At 32.5% G+C, this 24,000-nt stretch overlaps 1 protein-coding gene across 3 annotated transcripts in view; it reads left to right on the top strand.

Moving 5' to 3' along the window:
* The window catches only part of LOC128189027 (zinc finger homeobox protein 4-like), a 107,347-nt gene that overhangs the window by 25,256 nt on the left and 58,091 nt on the right, over positions 1-24,000 (top strand). For all 3 annotated transcript variants that reach the window (XM_052860419.1, XM_052860421.1, XM_052860422.1), the window contains exons 4-5: positions 8,720-8,781; positions 11,810-11,871. The gene's annotated coding sequence lies outside the window, so the exon portion shown is untranslated. The remainder of the gene's footprint in view (positions 1-8,719; positions 8,782-11,809; positions 11,872-24,000) is intronic.

Consider the following 24,000-nt stretch of genomic DNA (forward strand, 5'->3'; position numbering starts at 1 on the left):
TTGATCTTCAACATTCAAGAAAAAAAACCCAGAATATGTGAAGGATTATTATGCAGATTGTATATTTTAAAATCAAAAATCATAGCTCTGTTTTAGGTAGTACTGGTATCTGGAATGCTAAAATTTCTGTGAATACAAAGTACTCATTGAATCTAATGATACAGTTGAATTAACAGATGATCTTTAGTTAACCAGTTATCATTAGACCAGTGGGTTAAAATTTGCATTGAGAATGGGAATTAACATATATAAAAAAAGGAGAGAGAGCGAGCTTCAAAGTCGGCGCAGATATATATAGATTTGGTAAATTAATTGCAATTCTTTATTCTGATTGTACATCATAAAAGTTTGTGTTCGCCCTAAAGTAATATGGAAAGAGAAGAGATGTGATACAAATATTACTTCACACTTATTTCATATCTATATTACGCATGTATACATGTATATTTCTCTTGGTATATATCAGACTTACTTAACACTCTGACCACAAGAGACCCTTTTTAATGGACATCTATCTACCTTGATTTATCTACTGCGAAAGATGAAGGATGACATCTGACAGAAATCACAAGTATTTCTCTTAACACTTGGATATAGGACCACATAAAAAAAGCACTAAGGCTGATACTTTTTGTTACATATCAAGAATTTTACCAACTACCTCCCCTCTTTCTCCCCCCCCCCCCCCCCCCCTTCCTCTTTAAAATAAAGTTGCTATTAAAATAAATGCAGGTAGATATTAATTTTGAGCCATTTTTTTTTTTTGCATTTAACACTGGTTTTCTTTGTTATTTGGTATGGAATGATTAAAAGATCAGAAAAATATATTCGCTCTGCGGGCACCCTATAGTGATCAGTCTGTCCATTCGTCCGTCTGTCCATCTCTCCATCCAATTGTCTGTCTGAGATCGCTTGTTCGGAGCATATCCTCTCTACCCTTGGCCCAATCTGGCTCATACTTTGGGTAAAGGGTGTGCAGTGACCTTGAAGCATGTTTCTAGGTTTAAGTTCTTAGCAGAATTATATATAAAATTCTTGTCCAAGACATTTCTTCTCTTCCCTTGGTCCAATCTGACTCATACTTTACTCACAGAGTGTCTATTGTCAAAGAGTTTGAAATGACCTGAAATGAAGTTTGTAGTTCAAGGGTCAAGGTCATATCAGACCATGTAATAATCTTTTTTTCCGATTATATATACTTTCTACTAAGTCCCATTTGGCTCATACTTCACATAGACAGAGATTTTGGGTAAAGGGTGTGTTGTGACCTTGAAGCAATTTTCAAGGTCAAATGTGAAATTGATAGCAGAATTATCAAACTTCACCTACGGAGCGCTTTTTGGTAAATGGTGTGCAGCGATCTAGAACCAAATTTTTAGGTCAAACTTCACCTAAGGAGTGCCTTTTTTTGTAAGGGGTGTGCAGTGACCTAGAATCAAGTGTCTAGGTCTAAGGTTAAGGTCATATTAGAATTATCTACCTTTGCTCCAATCTGGCTCATACTTCACCCATCTGGTGCCTTTAATCAAAGAATTTGCAGTGACCTTGAATGATGTTTGTAGGTGAAATGTCAAGGTCATATCAGTACCACTCTTAAACTCTTGTTTAAGAGTGTATATATACTCTCATACTTTACTTTATCAAAGCTATTTGATTAATGGCATGCAATGCAACCACGACGACGTGAAGGTCATTGGGAATACCTTTATAATCAGTTTAAAACTGTAGATTATTTTCCATTTGCTTAATCATACTCGGATTGAGCATAAATGCCTGTATGTAAGGGGTAATGAGATTGAAGGAGAAGTTCTGTGCCAGCTGGAAATAGTTATAGGTCAAGCTCAAAGCAAAATCCTCTGAAATTCTTTTTATCCTATTGTCCATCATTTGTCCACCATCTCAATGTTGTCTAGTTTGCTTGTGTATCTATCTCTTTGTGTTATATAACTAAAACTTTTTATTGCCAGTATCTTTTAAACTTAATTTGATATATATGGTATGTTTTGGTGACCTGAAAAGTCAAGGTCATGTGACAGTTCAAGGTGAGTGATAGTACAAGGTCACAGTGATAGTTCAAGGTCATAGTGATAGCATAGAAATGATCAAGCTCATATGGAACTTTGTTTGAAGCATTTTGTAATGGAGGACCATCTTTTAATTAGATTTTTTAGTGAATTTATTCATAGCTTTATGGGGAAGTTTTCTATTTTGTGTGTGTACTGAGCGAGGGAATCAGCCGTTCAAATTGCCATATTGAGGGGGATGAGTAAGCCAAATGTTTTTATTTTTCTTTAGAAAGAAATGTTAAATATGATGTGACCGTGCAGCATCTGAATCAAATATGATGTGACCGTGCAGCATCTGAATCATCAAAATGGGGAGAAAACCACATCAAAACCTACCAGATATTTTTTGTTTATTTGTATGATTATCTTTTAATAAAATCATTAGATTTCAATTAAGAATCGTGAGTGTCAATTTTTTTACAGCATTTTTCTTGAATGTGGTAATAAGTGTGTATATGTAAGGGCAGTCAGGGTTTATTAACAAAGTATTAGTGACAGGTTTGCCTCTCTATTACGCAGATAGTAGTATATTATCAGCAGCAGAACGTGTAGCTTGGGCTAATTAAAACTCTCACTTTCAGATTTCAAAGCTTAAGTTACTGCAGACCAGTAGAAGAATATAGAATCTCCAAATCAAATTTCTGTGAAAGAAAACAAAGAATTTGTAACTTTTTCTCACATTTCTTTTTGTTTTGTTAAGTGTTAACTTTAAAAATCAACAGGTGTAATGCAGGGAAATGAAAATGTGTTGCTGATGACACATGGTGACAAAGACATGGGGATGTATAATATGAGAGATTGGTTGGTTGTTATATGAGTTTAATGACGGGTCTTCTGTTTTATTTGCCACATTGGAAAGAAAACTTATTACTGACTGTATTCTATTTTGCACCTTGCTGCATGTTGAATTCAGATACCAAATGAATGAAGACCTGCAATGATATTTTGAGTTCTTTTTTTTTTTGGGGGGGGGGGGGGGGGGGGGGTAGGGTATATCAAGGAAGAGATGAAGCTTCATGAAAAATAAATATGCCAGTGTGAAGAAATTAGTTTATTTACTGATCCATGTGAAAAAATAAGATCACTTAGGGTATGAACTTATTCAATCAATGAACATGTTTTTATTTTGCTTTATTATTATTTAATGCATCAGTTGTACTAGAAGCTCAAACAGTAATCCTTGTGAGGCCGGATATATGACCTCTTGACAGATATTTAAAAATTCATGTAAAAATGGATGGTTTTGCTTTTCAGTATAAGGTTCCCATACAGGAAAAATACTGTATTCAATGCAAATGTACATATATTGTGACTCTGTTGGCTTGCCCCTCACCTTTCTTCATCCTTCTGCTCTTTCAATGTTGCTGCACATGCACATATTAACATTAGTTTCCCATTGTACAATGTGTTAATGCCAATTTTGACCTCATTATTTTTTTTTTTATGTGGGGGTGGATGTGTATCTGTGTTGATGACTTATTGAACAATTTCTGGTTATACACAATTGACTTTCTTTTGGGAAAGTAATATGACACTTATTGGCTTCTGAAATAAATCAATCTTTTTAGTTGACATCAGGGGTATTTATGATCTTTTTTGTTTTTAGAAAAAAAAATCCATATGATGGATCCTCAATTTACTTGTTTTTCATTGATTGATAAAATTTTCCTTTTCTTCATTGTCTGTAATAGTTAAAAATTTTTTGATATGTAATATGTTAACAAATTGCATCATTATATATTTTCTCCATCAATCTATCTTTTATTCTATTTTTTTTAAGGGAAAATTTCTAAATGCTTATTGTAATTTGCTACTTTTTATCTTCATTAAGGTTGCTTTCTCCCTTGAGGCCGTTAAATTTTAATGTGATGATGCTGATTTGACATTTTGAAGAAAGTTGATTGAATCTGAATAAAGATGCGTTGCCTGTGGCCAATGCACTAAGGCCATCATTTTTTAATTTTTAGATTTACGAAATATTTTTCAAATTATTTGGGTAGGAGGAGGGAAAAAAAATAAAAATAAAATTGAAAAATTTGTCCGTCGAGAAAAAAAAATAAAAATAAAACAATTTTTCAACAATATTTTTTTTATTTTTAAAATAAGAACACATGTCCAGGAGCTGCCATTTTTTAAATATATAAGTAATTTTGGTTGTTGATGATGTTCTTATCATAACATACTTTATCCATGGGCACTGAAAATTTGTGTTAATATATTGTAAATGCATGTATAAAAACGAAGGTTTTTTTTTTTTATATATATATACAAGTACATACTGTACATATACATTAAAACCACAAAAATTAAGGGAGTTTTCACTTCTTCCTTGCAGAAAAATAGGAAGAAGTTTGAGAAATCATTTAATTATTTAATTAAGTTAACAATGCTATTCACAAATTCAAAATTTAAAATATTGTTACTGAAAATAAATTGGATTAGAAGCATGTCCATAAATGTCAGTAAAAAATCAAACAATTTTTTTTTATTTAAAAAAGACGAACTAATTTTTAAAATTTTATTTATTTATGTAATTATACCTTTAATAAAGGAAATGTTTCGTTATTTTGTTAGCTTAATGACAAATAAAACCATTCTCTTTCCTTCAGTCATAAGAATCCTGTGTTCAGTGTGTTTAGGGTTATTAGTCCAACCCTATGACCCACTTACAACCATTATGTAGAGGATCTATTTCCAAACGGTTAAATTATGATTATTTTAGAATTTATTTTGCAAAAATGTTTTTTAAATAAGTAACTTATCATTTTCTTGCCAAGGAGTTTTTTTTTAAATTTACGGAATTGTGATAGAAAAAGACTTCAACTTCTCTTTCTTGAGGAAATTCTGGCTAAGTTGCCGATCACAAAACTTAAAAGGGTCGTAAATTGTAGGGTTGGACGAAAGCAAACAGAAGTAGGCCCAATGGTGTTTTGTTTGTGACTTCTAGTGCCTATGACTTGATCGGAAAGAACTTGATCTTTTTAATTAATCAATGCATGAACAACAATAATTCAGACTTACACATACGTGATTGCATCAACATTAATTTTATTTTTTCCAGAAAGGAAATTTCGGGTCGGAGGAAAAAATAAAATTAATAGCTAGTTTAGGTCCTTTTATTTTTATTTGAATTTTTAAAAAATAGGGTCGGCGGGTTTGTAAATCGAAATTTAAAAAAATGCTGGCCTAAATATGAATGAAGAAAGTCCTAATGAATGTATAAAAATACAAAATGCAATATACTTAATTTCCAATTTATGCAAATATCTGTACTTTTTGAGAGCAGAGTTTGAAAGATTCTAATTGTGTTGTACTTTCCTAGATTGAATTATTTCTTGTAGATGAAATTTTACTGTTCCATTGTAATGTTTTTGTTTCCAGCAGTTTTCAATTAAGTTATGGATTTGAAAAAAAAAAAATGAGCATTTAGCAGATCTTGCATTTGGGATTGGTCATTTAAATGGCAAATTCATGGTGTATTTAGTATCTGCAGGCCTTGTTACAATACCAGATCGGTTTGAGAATAAAAAACAAAGACAATGGCAATAATTGCAATCATTGAGTGCCGGCAGAATGCTGAATAATTAACAATTCCTCCAAACAGTTATGCAAATTAATCCTACATTGAGGCAAATCAAGAAAAATTCAATGAATAATATTATAAGGAGGGCTGTATCCGTGGAGGCAAGCTGTAATTAAGACACACTTATCTTCCACTAACTTCTAGAGGGTCCAACCTAATAAAAATAAGAATTCTATGCATCGTGGTGTCTCCCAATCAAAAGATCAGCGAATAGGACATTGCTGCTTTTTTCTTTGCACTATACCTACCCAGAACCTCCAGGATTTTTCAGCACATTCATCGTGTTTCATGATTATTATTATCATCAATTTTTTTTCGTAAGCTGCACGATTCACTAATTAGATGACTGATAATTCTCATTGACAGTTGGGATCAAGGTCTAGTGTGTTAACACAGCGTATTGCTCTGTGTCATTGCAGATTCTGGTGGTCTACAGTTCATACCCAAGGAAGCTCAGTCTTATCTAAAAGGTAAAGCTGGATGTTGTCGAAGTAATGAAGTTGTTCACTCTCAGTTTGTATAAGTTGCAAGCAAAAATAATGGCTATAGCCATATAGCCCCTTGTCATCAGTAGCTGTGGGTTTATGCAGCATTCATAATTCTTTTTCTTTTGGATCAATACTTTTGCCATACACTAAGTATGTAATCAAATTATGGGCTTAGGCAGTGACCCAGAATGGTGGGTTGGCAATTAAGTAAGAAGTCAAAAAAAAAAGAGCTAGTCACACAATACTCCAGCAAGTTGCATATCAATTACAGAATATTTAATCCATATTAAAAAAAAATTCAAATACTGATGAAAGCGAGGACAGAAAAGAGAAATATCAGTAGAATCTGTACTGTAATGGACTGGTGTCAGAAGCAGGTTGAAACGGTGAGGGCAAAATGTTTTAGGATATTGAACACACTTTGTGCTGATGTGCCATTCTAACGCAATTAGTGATACATTCCAGGTCTGAAATAAACTGGTGTCTTCCCCTGATTAGTATGCATCAGATAGGGATGTTAGCTTTTGTCACTGATGGTGATACATCTGTGGTATTTAACAATAGTTAATAATATTTTGGTCATAAAATAAAGGAGGACTGGAGGCGAGACAGGGTTCCTTTGTTTTTTGGGGTTGATTTTATGAGTGATTTGTGTGCATTTTAATCAGTACCTAAGATATGGTCCAATTCTTATTTGGGAGTAAGATAAGATTTGGTGTAAAAAAAATTTTGGAATCGAATTGAAAACTTTTGATGAGTTCACATGAATTATTCAACTTTTTTCTGCTGGAGAACAATGCATGCAGTTAAATGTTGCAAAACAAGCATTTTAATATATCATTAAGATTGGCTTATATTCTGAGGAAGGAGGAAAACCTAGAACTGTTGTTTAATTTCAATGATATTTATGGAAAAATCCTACAGTGATTGCAACAAAAGTTCAATGATTTGTGAGCTTAGCTTGATCTATTCCGAGAGATATGCAAAAATTTTGTTTAGATTAAATATTTGGTCATGCAATTTTATTTGGCTGTAGAAATATCTGATTTTAATTAATGTTTAATGTTATGCAACGTACTTTCTCTGGCACATATGATCTTTTGGAGTTTTTTTTGTACTGCAGTTATTACATACTTATGAAGATCTATAATAATATTGTGATGCAGATGTGTAAAAAGAACATATGAAAAAAATTCTACACCACAACTGATTATAAAAACATCATGTATGCCTTGGCAAATTTCTCTCATTTATAGATTCGTATATTCCCTTTTTTCTTCATTAAATGAGTATCTGAACTTAACAATGGCATCTTTTTTCTTGGATAAGACCTGGTCATAAAATTTTAATGAAATATCAAATAAACTTGAACAAAGAGCGCAACTAATTTGTGTGAAACGATGACATAATAAACTTTTCTTTGATCAATGTGAATAATTGTGCTTCAGCTGAAGCAAGATGCCTGTATGTAAGTCTAAAATCAGACTTTAATTGACATCTGCTTGTTAATCTCGTGCATTGAAGTTAAAATTATTTAACTTCTATAATGCAACAGGTGGCAAGGAAGAAGAGGGCAAAAAAAATCTCCTGCGTGAATTTGTTTGTTCTTTCTAAGTCTTATGCTTTTCCTGTCTTATGGAATACTTAATGAAGCAATTTAATCTTAAATCTGGTGCCAGTTTTCATTTTAACACCTTTATCCCCATGCAGAGATTTAGATCTCTCTATTGACCTTGAACTTCAATCCCAAGGAGTTAACTTTGGGAGTAAATTTAAAAAAGCAAAAATTCATGTTTAATCTGAATGGAAGTGAAAAAAGAAATCATTACATCTACATCATTTTTTTAGCAGAATTTATGTTGAAATTATTAAGTTAGGATTCAAATGAAAATATTAGAATAAAATACAGTATGTTTGTATAAAAAAAAGCATAATTTATGTGTATCTTTTTTTCTTTTTTTGTGAAAAACTTTAATATTGCTTTAGAAAAATTTCAAGTAATGCATGCAGAAATAATATTCTATATATATATGAAGAATTCATGAACTATTATAGATCTCCATGAATCAAAAAGCCAGTTCATCATCAGATAGAAAAAAAAATTTGGTTTGGTATGTGAATTGATGAAGCAGCGTAGATAATAGAGACTGTGATATGGCTAGGGAGAAAGGGGAAAGCTATTCAGATGTGCATTATACATATAACATCATAAATCCACAGTAATTAGTTTGTTTTTCTCGAGTAAAGTAAAACCGCATCTAATCCCAAATGAGGATTATTTTATTGACAGATATATTAATTGCTGAATGAACATTTATTCCATTGCCATGGTTACTGTTTTGTATGTCATTTAGCATTATGGTATCAACAATCCAATTTGCTATTTTAATTCTTAGCCCATTCCCTTGGTCTCTGCATGACCATTTCTCTTCGCACTGTTCATAATCATTGCAGAAGAGGTTAGGTGCAAATTGCTTCGCCCAGCAAGTTGTGATGTATGTATAATTGCTATGCCTCCATGTAACTTGATGCGTTTTTGTGAATTTGTTAATACTTTTTTTCTCTTTCTTCTAATTTTTTAGTGGACACCATAAAGAAAGATTTTTTAACTGCACGGGATGATTTGCAAGACCTTCCAATAAGGGTAAGGCTAATGCTAGCAAGAATGTGTTTGATTGCAAAATGCAAATGCTAGCTTGCATGATCATCACTTTTTTAACAGAAGGGTATTTCAGATATAGATATGTACAGTGTGTATGATATACTGTAAATGTATTATATATAAGCTTATACAACTTTTGGCAGAAATTGAATTTTCAACAAATTGGCGTAGATTTTACTAAGCACATTTGAATTCACATATATATTATAGACATTTGACAATGTATTAGATTTAGTGGAAGCTGCATTTTGACAAATGCACTGATAAATAAATTATACAGTCAAAGTAAAACAGTTACACATTAAAACACTTCTTGTAATTATGTTTCCATATATTTAAAATCTTACAGGTTTTAAGAAAAATGTTCAAAACAAACTGTGTAGAAAGTAATGCAGGTTAATGAATGTAAAATGTTTATAAGATAAGGGTTTTTTCCTCAAAATTTTCTGGACTCAAATTGAAATTTTAATTTTAAATTGATAGGGAAAAAATTGAAATTTGTTTTTTTGTAGGAAGTATACCAGTCTTTATAACATTTTTAGCTGCAGCTTGTGCTGCACCATATTGTGCCAAAACTTCATTGTTATCTTAGAGTAGAACATTTGGTCTATAAAAATCCAATCCCATTTGTTTTTATAAAACTTATTTCATCATCATGTGGAATGAATATCAGTATTTTTAGATTGCAATATTGAATATTTGAGTTATTTGCAGATCATCATCAGAATTAAAACTCGATAGGTTCATGCAATGTAGAATAATGTATCGAACTTGAGATAATCACAGGTATATTTAGACACCTGCATCGATATGACTTACAGATTTGTAGTTTACTTCTAGCTGTTAATTACTGTAAGTTGTAATTTTCGATATAAACTTGTAACATTTTGACTTCTTTGTTATTGTTGGGATGAAGACTTCTAGTTCATGTATTTGGATATCTTTATTATTGTAGGTAAAACTATTAGCATTTTGACATGGTTTCCTTTGGTAAACCATTAGGCAGTATTTTGACTTAATGGTTTATTTTGAAAAACTTGTAGCATTTTAACTTCTCCAAGCTTTGGTAACTGTTTTATGAATGTATCATTAAATAATTAAGATTTTTTATGAAGACGGCAAAAAGAAGAAAGATATAGGTATGAAATGAATTAAAATTGAAATAAATTTATAAGATCATCAAAAGCAAAATCATGTGCATAAACTGGCCCTATTGAATTGTAAATGAGCTCATTTATCCTGAAAGACTCAGCTATTCAATACTGGCAGGTCCCTATCCACTAAATAATTATAAAACCATTAAACGATGCTTTCTCACGAAAACAATTGCAGTCCTCTCAGCGATATTTTTTTTCCTTTAAAAAAGGACCATACCAACTTTTCACACCTTTTAAAGGTCATCCTGAGGTCAATTTGCAAAACTCTGATCAATGGCTATCTTTCAGTCCGTCTTAAAAGGTTTGATCCCTGCAGTCAACATTATCAAATCACGTATAATTAATGTGAGCTCTGCAGTCTCTTTTTATTTGACCTTGTGAACTATTCATAACAGTGGTCACTCCATAGACCACCTTTTAAATAATATTAAGATGTTTTGTTTTTATTTTAAACTTCATCGTCTTACTCCTTTTAAAATATGTCTCAGAGAGACATATGCATTACTTTTTAAAAAGGGTTGGGGTTTTTTTGGAATGATTACATCCATCTATCTTTCCCTCTGTTTGTTTGTCCACCCTTTCCATTTTTGTGTCCCATACATAATTTATAAAAGAAGAAGGGGAATAATTAGTCTCATATTGATCATGAACTTAGTGTGTCATCACCCTCATATGAGGTCAGTTGACCAAAATTAACATAATCAGCATGAAAAGAAGCTTTATTAGGTCCCTGCTTTGTAGGCAATTTAACCCATAATGGTAAGTCTGTCTGTCTGTCTATCTGCCAATCTTAGATCATGTGTCTGGGGAGTATCTTCTCTTCCTTGGCCCAGTCTGGCTCAAACTTTACTTAAGGAGTGCCTTATGGTAATGGGTGTGCAGTGACCAAGAATCAAGTTTCTAGGTCTAAGGTTAAGATCATAGCAGAATTATCTCAAAAATCCTTGTCCGGATCATTATATTCTCTCCCCTTGGACCAATCTGGCTCATATTTCACCCACAGAATGCCTTTGGTCAAAGGGTTTGCAAAGACCTTGAATGACATTGCTAGGCCAAGGGTCAAGGTCATATTATTACTTACAAAAAAATTTCTAAAGCATAATTATTCTTCCCTTAGCCCTCTCTGGTTCATACTTCACAGAAACAGAGCTTGGTAAAGGATGTGCAACAACCTTAAACCATGATTTGTGTGGGGTTATAATCCTTCTTCGACATCTACAGCCCCAGTTTTCAGTTTTGACTATGCCAAAAAGTTAATTTGATAGTGAGATAAATTTAGTAAGTTTGAAGATGCACATGTCATGGTTTTGACCAATTATCAATACCACCTAGTCTTCCAAAGAATTCATTATTTTTTTTTTTTTTAGAGGATAGTGTATTTGAACTGAAGAAGGATCTTTACCTTGAAGAAAAAAAAGAATAATTTGTTTTTAGGACCATTATCATTTAATCTATGTACTGAAAATTATAAAGGAAGAAAGGGGAGATTATTGCATACTGCGCATTCAACAGTTAACACTATCTTTATTACCGTAACCAGACACAAGCGGAAATGGTGCAGCAAATAGTGTTCATTAGGGAGTTTTTGTCTTTCATAATTAGGGATGAAAAATTATTTTTCAACCATGTTCTGACTTCAAATTTGTGAGAAGTAAATGCCAGTAAAAAGTCAAGTATCCAGATTAGCTTTGTAACAGCTCATCATTACATGGCCTTTTAACTCATTGCAGGAAATCACAAATTTGTAATAGATATTTTAATGTATACATGTGAAAAAAAAATCAATTATATGAAATTAGATAAGTATTTGCTAACAATTTTACTTGGATACAATTTTTTCCTTTTTTATATAGAAATGGTAGGCAAGCTGTTGATCATCGTTTATTATTAAGCAGAGACAAGAGAGGCATTTCAGGTGAGTAAGCCTTGAGAATGGTCTTATGTTTAATATTTGTACTGGCATAGTTAGGTTTATGAAATTGCCAAAAACGATTTCCTGTATTTTTTAAGGATGAAAAAATCTGTCTGTCTATCTGTCTGTCTGTCTGTCCATCCATCTGTGTATCTCTTTTTTTCCTCCCTCTCTCTCTCTCTCTTTTACTCTCTCTCTCTCTCTCTCTCTCTCTCTCTTTGTTTCTTCAGTAAAGTTGCATAGAATAGTGTTACAATGTGACTATTTACAGAATTGACTTTTTCAATCTCATATTTGTGTGACTCAAGTTAGATAATAGATAAGTATTCAGAAACATTTTGTTCCTGATAGAAGGTGAGGATAGACAAATTGAGGAAGCCTTACATTTTATTGTTTGCTAAGTTGATATCAGTTTGAGAACATAAAATATTTACTTTATTAGCTCACCTGAGCCATGAATTTTTGTTAAAAGTAAGAATCAAGTGTAAGTTTGGTTTAATTTCTTTTGCATCAGTTCTTGTAAAATTGTATTTCTGAGATGTGTATTTCTTTTCAAGTTTTCATTATTAAGTTTCATGCAAGTTCAAACATATATGGTTCATATGCGAGAGGAAAAAAATCATTTCTACGTAGAATGTGCTTGTGTATTGGTATTCCATGGCTCCAAGCATATTTTAAGTTCAAACTTGCTGTGGCAGAGTGTTTCAGGATAGGGGATGACATTAAATACTTTTGTAAATCTGGTGATACAAGAAAGTTGAAGTTGTGGTAAATCTTCCAGTGCTGTTAAGTAAATACAGCACTGTGATTTTGTATAAATTATATCGAGAAAGTTTTGTTTGCACTGATTTACTGTTTTGTGTACAAAGACAATTGTGTGCATGAACATATGTATGCATCCACTGATAAAATTGAACACCCTATAATCTTTTGTTTTTGTTCTGCAATTTGTAGAAAATATGTGAATATGTGTTAAATTGGATAATTTTATACGTTATATGTGCAGTATGTACTACTCTGTGTCAAAGGTATTTTAGCTTTCATTTTCATAGGTTTTATGATACAGCATTCATCTTTAAACTTAAAAATAGCACATATATAGCATAATATTTAGAACCTTTGTTGTCTGCAATTGAATAGTTATGTAATGAATTCGTTCACTATTTAAATCAGTTGCCTGAATCAGAAATATAGAGATGATTTTTAAAAGTTAAATGACCTTGGTAGAACATGTCATTGCATTTAACCAATATTATCAATGCATGAAAAAAATTATGTTTCCAAGCAGTAAATAAATAAAGAAAATTGTATAAGCAAATGTGCATCCATTTTAATGACTGAGCATTTAAGATTCAAGATTCAAGAATTATCTTAATGTTGTTTGCTTTTGTTGACAAATGGGATGGAACGCTTGTAATACACCTAGAAGTCAGCCATATTGCTCCATCCCAAGAAACACTTTGTGCTTGTTTCAATTATTTCAATATTTATTAGTAATCTTGATAGAACAAAAATATCTTAAGCCCAACTTTCTTTTAAAAAACTGATCCAAGAATGCTGTAATTCTTCGGAAACAGAACTGATGGAATGAATTGTGCCCCTCCTGATTCTAAATCCTCCTCCTACACCAAAACTGTGCCATCATTCCACTACAGGTCCTCACCATGGACATTTGTGAGGTCCATTTAAATTAAAACGTGATGCAATTTTAGATTGCAGAGAAGGCTTCTGTAATTATGAAATGACATCGTTGTCAAAGCAGTGGTAGTTTATTTTGATTTATTCCCCTGTGCCAGAGTGGCTGCTGGAAAAAAACCAGAATGATTTGTCTGCATTTGTCAATCTTCAACATGATCTCTGCAAATTCAATTCTGGTTGGCTGTGTGAGTGCAGTGACAGTGCTTGGCCCACAGCCCCAAGAGACTGTCTCCAGCAATTGTACCAGAAATCTAATATATTTACACAGAACTCTACTGGTGCCTTGATTTGGGGGGCTTTAATTTGTGACCTTTTAGAATATAAGCTGGTCCCGAGATTGGATCTTATTATTGTGTTGTGTGACATCTGACACAGCGTCTAAGATGTTTGCAGGGATGCCACAAAGGTTATAACTTTTGTGGTGTTATTATTGAGACAGAGAGATAATTGTTTAAGATATGAACAGGCCTTGGCACTTTCTCATCATTGGTGTGTTTGTTTTATTGTTAGATTTCATTTTTCATTTCATGCTTTTAACTAAAATCATAATGGCTCATGTTGATGATACATTTCTTTCTGTTTATGAGCATTTTCAATAAATACAACCATATGAGTAATTTTGGCCCTGCTTAGAGAAATAGTCTGTCCATCTATCCTTCTGTCCATCTGTTTATTCCATATTTGTCTAAGCTTTTTTATGTTCTCTGCACTTGGAACATTTGCTGAAACTTATACAATACAGAGTGACAATGAATTTTGACTTTGAACCAAATTTCCAAATCAGAGTTCAAAGTAATAGCAGTTCTTTGTATAAGATCTTTGTCCTAAGTATGTTTTCATTCCCTTTGGCTCAATCAGGCCCCAAAAGGTTAAAGGAAATCTCTGTTGTGTCCGCTAGATGTTTTGCTAGATCTTATAGTAGAAAGGAAGAAGCCCAGGAACCTTTGAGCAAGATTTGGTTTGGGTGGAAGTTGGATGACATAGATTTGTTTGAAAAAATAGGGAATAACAGCTGAAAAAGCAAAAGTATGACTTTTTTGTATGTATATAGATATTCAGTGTGTAGCAGCATCGTTTTGAAGATCAAAGGCAGCATGAGGGCTGATTGGTTCTGGGCTGGGACATGATCACCATAGTTATTATTTCTTAAAATTCCTGCAAAAAAATATATGGGCAAAAGCAAAAATAGACAACACAACAGGTGTTAAATTGATTTATAAGGCATTGAGTATTTTCAGTACTTCCATTGATTCCATTCTTTATATGTCCTATGAACTTAAGTACAGTTTGAAATCATACATTGTTTTTAATATTAAAATTACTGTGTTATGAAAACTTGTTTTATTTTCATTTTATTTAAATCAAATGCATTCAGAACATGCTATGCTCCTTTTGAAACTGCTTTTTGCGTTGTTTTTAGGCATCATTTGCCAATGATGTGATCCTGAATAAACCCGGAGCCAGAAAGTGTTACTCAATTATTATATCTCTTTTAAACAATTTTCTGATTTGATATACAGACAAATCCTAGAACAAAATAGACAGACTAAATCTCTTCAATTTGCGTTCCATCAAGTTGACTTTCTTTGAGCTTTAAAAGGTTTTAATTTTCACACACTTTGATTGCACGGAATCTTGAAACTTTGTACTATCAACTATTTTTGTTATTCAAATTAAATTAGATTACAGAAATGCGAATCTCTTAATTCTGCCATTTTCTTTGAGAGAGCGATTAAACTCCCCACGATACTGCATACCTGACAAACCCAATGTCTGGTGTGTAATACCTTTAATTAAAAATCTCTCACCTGTATTACAGAGTGATTAGTGAACTGTGCAGGTGCGGATCAGATTTTGGCGGAACAGATGATTGTTTTCATCTATCTGTCTTATGTTTATTCTGTGCTTCATCAGAAAAAGACACAAGCACCTGGCAAGCTTTTCTGCTCATTAATGCTTTTAAAAAAGAGAACTAACTGTATTTTTGATTTTACAAACGTCAAACTCTTCCTGATGACTCATTAAGGAATTCTACTTTGAATTATATGTCCTTGCCATTTTTCCATGAACCCTACGTCTGTTTCCATGGGAACAAAAAATGTCCAAGGATAACCCCATTGTAATGGTTTACCTAATGGTTAAATGCTTTCTTGCTTTTGCTCTTTGAAAAAAAAAATTGTTAAGAACTGATGGAAAACAAAGAAGAAAAATTTGTTTTAGGTTGAAAAAATCATTGCACTTTCATAATTACTGTCGATATCAATGTAATGATTGACAGGAAATTGAAGAGACTTATGATAATGTTGATTTTCAGGAAATGATCAGAAAGAACCAGTTGTCTTCATTAGACTTTTGATGATTAATTGCTGCAATTGGTTTGTCATTAAAATGAAAATGACAGGTAAATTAATTAATATAAATGTTAATCAAACTTTGCACTTGTACGTGTCTTTGATGTTTTGTATTTTTCATATCGCAACTCATGTCTCGAACATAATAGAAATGGTTAGAACAAGATTTGTTCGATTGACTTGATTCTTGTCGTTCTTGTTCAGTGTTGTTTATGATGTGCTGGGCTTTGGCCACTGTACATAATTGTACCTATCATATGGCCCAATTTTTAATATTTTTACGGCCACTGTGAAGTCAGTAACCTTGAAAACTTTCAAAGGTGGGTAAGGAATGGGTTTTGGTGATGCTCAGTGTTAAGGATTAATTACTGAATAAATAATTAGATGTTAGCACAAAATACATTGTTATTGTGTCTGAGGTTGTTGATAAAAACAACTGGATATGACGTTGTTTGATGAACTTCCTTTTTGTTTCCAAACATCATAACATCTGGTGGTATTCACAACAATTAAAGTTCGTTATTCTGTGTCTTGATAACACAAATTAGGACAATAATATTATTTATGGTTAACAACAAGATATACATAATATAGAATTTTGTATTTTCTGAAAAATATCATGCTTACATTCAATCTTGACTTCAAAACATAAATTTGAAATTCAGCCTTTTTGTGAAGATGAGGTGTTTGAAGTTTTGTTTATTGCAGAATGTTTATTGAGACATGAAGGTTTAATTTGACCATTATAGCTCATCTGAGCCAATTTGACCATTATAGCTAACCTGAGCCAATGCTGAAGTGAACTTTTCTGATCAAAGTGTGTCCAGCATCTGTCCATCTGGAAACTTTTTGCATTTTCAACTTCATTACTAAACTGTATGACCCAGTTTTTACCATACTTTGCACATAGTATCCTTATATGAAAAGTTTGATTTTATGAAGAATCACATTCTTTTGCACAGGTAGGTAATTTAAAATTAGTGTCAAATAATGGGATAAAGTAACAATTTGTCATAGTACTATTACAATTTTTCCATTTAGTGTTTAATCAATTTTTCAAGCTGTGTTTAGGGGAAATCTTTAAGAACTAAATTTTATTCTGCGTATGTTATATTACTATGGAATCATTCTGGTTCAGTTTCAGTTTATATATTCCTTAAGCCAAATAGCACATCAGATACAAAGAATACGTAATATATACACAATGTAAGACATAATATATAGCAGTATGCATATTAAATGCATCAAAGTATTGACTATTTATCTATTACCAACAAATTTCTGAGTGTTTCTGCTTTCTGAAGATATTTTCCTAAATTACTTAACTTTTGGTAATGCATAAATTAAAGTTTGTTCAAACTGTGACAATTATTAAAGTGGTCACAGGTGAAGTGTTAAGTTCAGGAAACATGGGAAGGAAAAATCTTTGTCAACTCTAAAGTAGCAATGCTATTACATGATTGATGTCATGTAGCTTGATAAATTTAAGAAAACATTTTTCTCAATTCAAACAATTAAATGAACTGGGGTTTATTCAGAGTTCAATTTGAGAAAAACTAAATGGATACAAATACAAAATAAACTATAAGTCAGGTGAGCTATGTTGTCCATGGGCTTGTTATTTTAGCAGTTATTATTTTTCCTCAAGCTAGTTATTACAATTTCTTGCATTCTTGGTAGATGAAGATTTGAAAGGTAACCCCTCCATAAGGACTAATATTGGTTTTGAGAAAAGTAGATGTCATATTTGTCTTCAGTAACTTGCTTTGAGGCTGGAAAATTTAAACAAACTCACTTTGTACCTCAGTTTCTCCTTAAAAATTATGGATTAGTTAGCAAAAAAGGAAAATAGAGATCAGAAATAAGCTTCTCTAAGTTAAGAGGTCAAACCAGGTTTTCATGAATTTTTTCTTTAAAGATTGGACCTATCTAAGATGTAGACCTGCTGATGTTTTAATAAAAGTCCTAATGCAGCTTCGGATTAAATGTTTATTTTATTGTCTGTGTGGATGCAGGTTTCGGGTTTTAGCCAGATCTCCAAAGAACACTGATGACAATTAATGAGCATACCTCATTAGCCTAATCATGTTGTCATAGAGATAAATTTGAGATAGAAGGGATTACAATGAAACACGGTGAGGGTGAAAGGCCTTTCATCCTGGGAACATAATTATTTACCAAGGACAGCCATGGCCAGTCATTAGCAGCAGTTAGCACATTAGTCAGATCTGCATTATTATCAGTTAATTACAAAGTTTATCAATATTTCTCAATTGCAGGCAGAGGTTTTTTTATTAATTAGGTATTAATTAGGATTCCAGCTGAGCTGCAGATCTGAACAAAATGGTTCTTGCTGCTGCAACCGAGTTCTGGGTTTAGGTATGCCAAAGCAATTTTGAACTGTCAAATTGACACAGTGTTGAAAATTTGATTTTAAATTTTGATAAACATTGTTTATAACTGGTAAGTCCAGTATCTGTTGATGACAGAACCTCCATTTCAAAATTAACTGAATACTGTAGATCTTTTTTTACGTGAGTACTAAATTACTCTATCTCTCCGTTTTGTACAAATTGCAACAATATAGAATGCAAATGCCGAATTTTGATTCATTTTAACCGGGTTTTCCAACAGAAAAATCTGAAATGGTGAAAATGGAGGGCAGGCGGCTGCCAAAAGGGTACCCTCATTGTACGGATAACTCATCCTACAGTTTTCAAGATAGGAAGTTGTTCTTTTACAGATTAATTGTACATATATCAAATGTGTGCATATTGCTAGGATTTTGATTTCTGATAATTTATGAAAAAAATACCAGCTTTTGAACCTGGTAATTTTGGGGCAAAATATTGCATATAGGGTACTCCATTTCACTGGATACGGTAAGTAGTGTTTATCAATTCAGGGTTGACATGGATTATGGATACAGCTCACATAAAAGAAAACCCAGTTTGCTGTCACATTGACAGCTTTTCACTTGTTTCTTATAGTTTGCAACTGTCAGAAAAATAAAGGCGAATTTTGAAATCCACAAGGAAGCTTATTGTGATTTTAGGCAGATATTAATTAATTCCTCATATTAATTAGGAATTTACAGTATATATAAAGTGATGTAAGGTATATGATGCAATTTTTGTGTTGATAAACTTAAAATTTATACTTTTTTATGCTCAAATAGATTTCACAAACTTAATCTTTCTCTCTGAACAAGTCACTCAGTTTTTGAACAAAAGAAACAATAACTGGTTTTACTTTAATTTCAGATCTGTATTTGAATATATGTTAAAACAAAAATTTTGATCTCAACCAGACCATTGTGCATCTGCTAAATGAGAAGCAAAAATACATGCATGCATATGAAATATGTTTTTACATGCATGGTCTATTTGCACGTTCTAATTTTGATCAATGGTGACATTCATTTCAATAAGCCTTGGATCAGTGATAAGAAACAAAGAGCTGAGATACATGTATACTACACAATGAAGATGTAATTATTCATATGGTGATCCTTGTATGTGGAATGCTTAAGGGTCTTGTCCATATGTAACTCAGTCACTATAATTAATTTAAACATATTTTATTGAGTAATCAAATGGATTGGGTAACTGGCAAAGCCTATGTAAACCTTCTCGAAAAAAAAAACTATCATGTTAAGCTACAACAAAAATTGGAATACTTTATTCTTGAATCTTTTTACCAAAATTTATAAGACCAGGTACACAAGCCTTGCTGAGACCATATTACTGTGTGACACATTCAAGTAACATATGAACATGTTAAAGTTTTAGGTATCTGAATACCAGAACATTGCATTACTGTCTCATACCAAATAATGTGTTATGAACCCCAAAACAACCTATTCACTCAGGTGTTAATGCAAAAAAAAAAAAACTCTGGGAGTGTAGAAAATGTATTTTATCTTAAAGAGTCCTTTTGGACTCATTTAGGTTGAATAACAAACTTGTGAAAAAAAACTTGTTAGTGGTTCTTAGATCAGAATTTTACAAGTTATTCAGCTCATATTCCAATCAAGATAAAAAAGATTTCATTTGATTTGCATATTATTGACAACATAATCCAAAATCAGAATTGGAATTTGCTTTCTTCATGTTTGTTTTATGTTCATTCACCAAATGTTTGTCAAATGATGTTACAGTGCTAGTGTTGTGAAATTTGAGGCGCAGAAGTTTTATGATTTTGAAAGTATATTTGTAACATTGTTTAAGTCTGCATAGCTTATGGCCATTATTTTTTTCTTTGGTTCGGGAGCTTCCAAATTGTAGCATTTAGATAAATTATTAGGCATTGCATTTGTAATTGTTGGGGTTTATTGTCGGGCTATTAGAATATAGCAATTGTTCAACATTTGTTTAAAAGCTAGAGATTTTCTCTTGGGAAATCAGCTGAAAAATAACTATCCCAGGGTTAAGGGATCTCATGTAGATGGGAAATGAAAACTACATTGTCTAAGAGAATTTCACATAATTTATGCAGAAATGCATTATTTCATAACCTTTAAAAAAGTATTGAGTACAATGGTAATTAAAAAACCCCACAAACTACTTAAGCTTTAGCAAAGATGGTCATGTGAAGCAAATTGTCATAGCAACCATATTCATTTCTGATTTTATTACCACTGAAGGATGGGAGAGGGAAAAAAATTGTACGTAAATTAAGAATCAAATGACAATTGCTTCCTGCTGTATGATTTTCTTCATTCTGGCTAATTACCTTATGCTCATAGGAAAGTCTCCCCTTGGGTATTTTGTTGAAGATTCAGAGAGTCATCCATTTACACCTTACATCACTTGAACACTGGTGACCGACTCTGAACAGGTGCTGACCTCCTTTGGTTCTCATGGCGACATCTTTTTTAATAGAATTGTCATAAATCTTCTGCAAGCAATTTTCGGAAGGCTAATTATAACTGAGGAATTGTCTTTTAGATTGCCATTTAAGTGGGTTATTTTTAAGGATTCGGGGTATTTTTAGACTTTACAGCTACAATTAAGAGTGTTTGAAATTGTTCAATATGATAGATAAGTATCAAGAGATTCCCTCCCACTTCCAACCTCATATGAAATGGAATTTCTCATTTCACCACCTTCCCCTCCCACCCCCTCCCCTCAAAAAATTGTTAACTAACAAAAACATCAGCTGAAAGTTGTATCATTGAATCCAGTGTTATTTTTGCCCCCAACTTTTTACCCCTTTTTTTGGCAATTTAACTTTAATTAAAATGGGGCTGAATTGAAGAAGAAATTATATCAATTTAGGCTGTCTAAAGTTGATCCTGACTAATGTTTAATGTCACCAGTGTGCATTGGTTAGGAGAAATTGTCATTTTAAAAATATCAAACAAACCCCTATTTTCAATTTTATTCTTTTGTGTGTGACTTAACTTTTTGCAACTAAAATACTGCAATCTGTACAAATACAAAATGTTTAAGGCATATAATGGATTATATCTTGGATGCTCAATTGGATTTTCTTTATAACCGACAGGAAAGATTAATTATGAAACAGTTACTCTACATATAGCTTGAATACTCACTGTATTTGTATCAATGTAAATGGAAAAAAATCCCTTGTCTGAAAATTTTGCTTTATTTTCATCACCCTCCCTCACAGATTTGGTATTTGAAGATGACGTCAATCATAGAATTTACTTTGTACAGCCTTTTGAGTACAACTGTGTCAGGGCAGATTTTAGTGGGACAAAATTATGCTTGAATGAATGAAAATACCACAGGATTAAAAAAAACAAACCATGTAGCATAGGTCCTTGACTCTAACATTGAACAGCTAGATAATAGCTTTTAACTGAATCCGTTGTATTCAACAAGTTTCAAGATATTGGTGTTTTATAAGCAAATAGAAATGTAGAGCTGGCTTTGTGGTTGTGCAGTATGTACAGAAATGTAGACTAATCAGGTGTCGGTTTGTACAGGTTAGACTGTATCTATAATGACAGATAGTAATTGTCAATGGACACTATCTGGTTGTTTTGTTTAGCCTGCAATTGGTTCGAAAAGGTAATACAAATGTACTGTGATCAATATATGTTTTCTAATTATGGTGAATTGCGTAGATAAATTAATGTCTAAAACGTGATGTAAATATTGACTATTAGTGACTTCTTCTAAATACAGAGCTATAATGATTAATGTATACTCATATAAGGATATGAGAATTTGAAAACCTTTTGAAGTAGAAAAATCCATTCCCTTATTTATACTCTAAATGCCTTAACTTCAATTTGCTTAATAGCATTAGCACAATGATTTTTAAAAACTTTACATTGTTCAATATTATATTGTTAAATGATGCAATTAATGACATCATTTTAATGCAAAATTATAATTATAGGTTCAGAGCTTCAAGTTCAAATATGTTTGTAGTTAATAATTTAACAGTTTCATATTTAGTTCCTTTTAATTGTCCCCCTGTTTAAAACCTTTTTTGATTTTTAACAACAGGGCCAAAAATAGCCCCATTGAGAATCCATAATCTTTAGTATTTTGCATGTTGTTAAACATATGATAATTGGTGTATATCCCTTGGAGATCTGGGGAGGATGTCAATGGCTGTAGTGATTAAGCATGTCCTTTGGACTCTCTTTTCTAACTTAATGAGGAATCAATGATGGCATGCAAGACAAAGACTTATTATTGAACAAAGAATATATCCCCACAATAATTAATTGAAATTTTTGCAAAGAGGAGCCAATTAATTGCATCATTATTCCATTACATTAGTGAGAGACGCAGAATCTTGGCTTAGGATTGCTTTATTCAAATTCAGCAATTAATGGAAAATATCCCATCAAGCCTTTGCTGTCTCTGATGGCTCCCTCATATTGGATAACAATCTTGGAGGGACAGCGTTACATAGTTTAAGTTATGATAGAAACGTTATCATTTCCATAAGCTCATTCATCCAGTTTTACAAGAGTTTATAGTTCTCAAAATATTAAGAGAGAGAATTGTTAATGTCACCTGTGCTCCCAATTTTGCTGTCATCCTTCCTTTATCTCTCTATCCATTCATGTATTCATCCAGTCTTTTTGTTTTTGCTTAATCTTTGCTGAAATATCAGGTTTCAATATATTTTGCAGTGTATCTAACATTTGGGCATATTGCTGCAATATGGTATGGCTCTAAAAAGGTTAGACTTTGAGTTCTTCTAAAGTCTAGTCTTAACAATCTTCAGTTCTTCCTGATCAATCAGTCTTCAAATGTCTTTGGCAGTTAAACTTGATAACTGAGCCTCACAGATAGATGAATTGGATGTATAAGGTCATCTTACTTGTGTAACTAAATAAAGATACATCCAAACTGTCTTGCAACATCAGTCTGGGTTGCTCCTGCAGCTTCAGCCATCTTTTGTACATGGGTGTGCTCATTTTGAGGCAACTGTGTCGCTTCCATATGAACAACTTTGTTCAAATCTAAAAATTTTCCTATAAATTATTTTTATTTTGATTGACCTAGCTGGAAAGATCTAGTGAACAAAAGGGTGTTTGTAGGACCTGTATAGAAGCAAGAAAATCAAGTCAAATCCTTCCATTACGTAACTTTAGCTAGACCTGATTGTAAAGTGTTTTCTCTATGTAAATAAAAAATCAAATATGTTGTGTCTGATGGCCATGAGTATATGATAAGTCATGACTGAGCAATAAGCAGGGTTTACAAATGATTTAACATTATACAATTATTGACTTTTAATGGGGTATGCTTGTGACCACATGGACCTTGTCAGGTATTGGTTGACAGAGGCCAAAGGCGCTAAACATCATCTGAGGAAGTCTATATGTGTGTGTGTGTCCTAATATATATGTATCCATATATATTTATTAGGGCCCCGCTCTGCGGGCAACCGAATAGTGAGCAGTCTGTCCTTCCGTCAATCCGTCCTCTCCATCTGTCTGTCCGAGATCTCTTGTCCAGAGCATATCTTCTCTCCCCTTCTCCCAGTCTGGCTCATACTTCACCCACAGAGTACCTCTGGGTAAAGGGTGTGGAGTGATCTTGAACCATGTTTCTAGGTCAAAGTTGAAAGTCATAGCAGAATTATATGA

This window comes from Crassostrea angulata, chromosome 6 (assembly GCF_025612915.1).
Source record: "Crassostrea angulata isolate pt1a10 chromosome 6, ASM2561291v2, whole genome shotgun sequence".
NCBI lineage: Eukaryota > Metazoa > Mollusca > Bivalvia > Ostreida > Ostreidae > Magallana > Magallana angulata.